This window comes from Centruroides sculpturatus, unplaced genomic scaffold (assembly GCF_000671375.1).
Source record: "Centruroides sculpturatus isolate CEXI.00-Female unplaced genomic scaffold, Cexi_2.0 scaffold4, whole genome shotgun sequence".
Classification (NCBI taxonomy): Eukaryota; Metazoa; Arthropoda; class Arachnida; order Scorpiones; family Buthidae; genus Centruroides; species Centruroides sculpturatus.
The window spans coordinates 1,311,152-1,313,662 of record NW_019384444.1 but is presented as its reverse complement, the minus strand read 5'-3'; the positions used below and the strand labels follow the sequence as shown (position 1 = coordinate 1,313,662).

The 2,511-nt window shown below is 29.8% G+C and overlaps 1 protein-coding gene across 3 annotated transcripts in view; it reads right to left on the bottom strand.

The window, feature by feature from the left end:
- The window catches only part of LOC111620301 (cilia- and flagella-associated protein 97-like), a 17,820-nt gene that overhangs the window by 7,905 nt on the left and 7,404 nt on the right, over nt 1-2,511 (bottom strand). The gene's annotated exons all lie outside the window — the stretch shown is intronic.

Below are 2,511 nucleotides of genomic sequence, written 5' to 3'. Positions count from 1 at the left end.
CTGCCAGCCCATTTCTACAAACAAATATTATATTTTTAATTGTGTTGGGATTGTCACCTGTGGACATTTTAAACTGTTTTACATATTCGTGCAGAGGCATAGCCTCTAAAGAAAGGTTGTCTCTGCAATGGAAATAGTTGTTCCTGGTGATTAGACATGGCAAGTAAACTTGGACTCGTATCCAGATGAATTTTATATTTTATTAAAAATAATTAAATGTTGTTGAAAAGTACCCAAGTTACATTTCTGTATGTGGTGATTAATTTTGTTACCTACTTATATATATAATTAAAGATAAATAAATCATAATGAAAAAGAAAGTTTTATTTTCTTATCATCACCTCATTATTAGTTAACATCTAGAACTTATGGTTGCTTTTAACCATAATAAATCTGTTGCACAGTGCTTTTTAACTTTAGCAGTTGATTTTTATGTCATTGTGTAGAGTATATCAATCACCTACTAGTACATGTAGTTTGACCTTTAGCGCTTTTAAGCAAAACAAAAACCAAATGTGTATTTTTCTCCTTATATTTTACTTCATTGAAATTTTTTAAGTATGAAAATTAAATTTCTAAGGAAACTTGTAGAACTAATGTTGTTCAGCATTAAAAATTGTGAATACAAATGTTTTGAGGCTAGAACCCATATTTTAAAGTTACAAACCACTGTGTTGTATCACCCTCTATTGTGGTTGCATCAGCTAACATTCAGAATGAGTTATGGATTTTCTTAATCACTGCAATGCATTGTGGTCAAATATCATGAAAGTCATGATGCGAATTTCACTTTGTGGTCTTTTTGAGTTAGTCACAACACGTTGTGGATGATTTAAAGAAATCACAACGTGTTGTGGATGTTTTTTACGCTCAATGAGTGTTTTCGTTCTTTGAGCCTAACATATTTTTTGTGTTGAAATTTGTGTTCTGTGCATTCCAATTTTGGAATATCATTGATGACCCGAGACAGACCTTGGTTAAGGTCAAAAATGTTTGTCAGAATTTTTACATTAAAAATTTTTGGTATTGGAAGTTAAAAGTTTATTAACTTTTCAACAGTGGACTAAACAGGTATGGATCTACCCCTAGTAGTGGAGAATAAACGTGGGAAATTTTTAAAGTATTTTTCCAAGCGTTTTTTCTCATTACTGTTTTGGAAAAATATTTTGTAAACAGATATGTCTAGTAAAGAAAAGTCTTATTTTATTGTTGCATAATTCATTTTTTTATGTAAATTTTATTTTCACGGTAGTTTTAGGCTAGTTTTTGGCAATACCCCCCAAAATAATTTGATGACTAGTCATCCCTCACCACTGCCACACGATCGCCCTTGACGACTATAGTCGTCGCTCAATGCTGAGTGGTTAAATATGTTTAGTAATTTGTTCCAGTACCGAAAAGTAAGTAATTTTATAGTAATATGCCTAATAATATATTTTTTTCTTGATTACTGCTTTCTGCAATGGACCAAAACAAAACCTCTCTATTCTATTCTTCAAATCAAAGCAGGCAGACCATTCAATATCATTTAACACAAGTATCATTTTAAAAATATCATGGTCACCTTCAGTGCCATCATTTGTAAAGATTTATTTGTATCTTAACTTATCAAATGAAATTTTCATAGGTATTTTTTAGCAGTATGCTGACATTCCACACATCAAATATTGACAGGTTGATGCCAGCATTTCTCCTTTATATATATAATGGGAGGAATTAAGAAATTCTGAAAATTTTGAAGGAAAAAATACAAACAGAATGGATCAAATAAGTCACATAATTAGGATATCTGGTAGACATTTGGTTACTTAGAAGATTTGAATAATATAACCAGTAATGTTGCCTGGCATGCAGTAGTTACACTTTGAGTCGCACTAAGTCAGATTAACAAATTTAGATAAACCTAGAAACAATTACTAATTTTTTTATTGTTAAATTTAATATGAGATGGTACTTAATACTTTTATTGCCAACTTATATTAAGATGTAAAAATAGCTCTGTAATGTCAGCAATTCTTTAGCTATTTCTGATTTCTGTTCTCATCACACACTTTCACAAAACAAACTGTGTGTGTTAATTATTTTAAAACTGTCTGGTATTGTAAAATAGATGGACTTTTGTCTGTTTGTGTACAACACAAAACTTGATATACAGGCATACCTCAACTTACGTCGTTCCCGATTATACGTCGTTTGTCAAAAAAGTATATGGAAAAATAAAAATCAAGTTTAAGTCATTTTATTCGACTTTACGTCTGTCCACCACAAATATTGAAGTGGTAATATCACTAGAAAAGCGTTTAAAGCACATAAAATCATATTAAAATACTGTATATACATTTACAAATTTACGAATGCATGTACTGTATTTACAGTACATGCATTCGTAAATTTAGATTACTTTTACTGTACTATATTAAAAACTAAAATTTATTTGTTTGTAAGCTTAAAATAGATCCTTATTAACCATATATTATTAAAAATGCATTAATAAATAAAATACAGAACCGG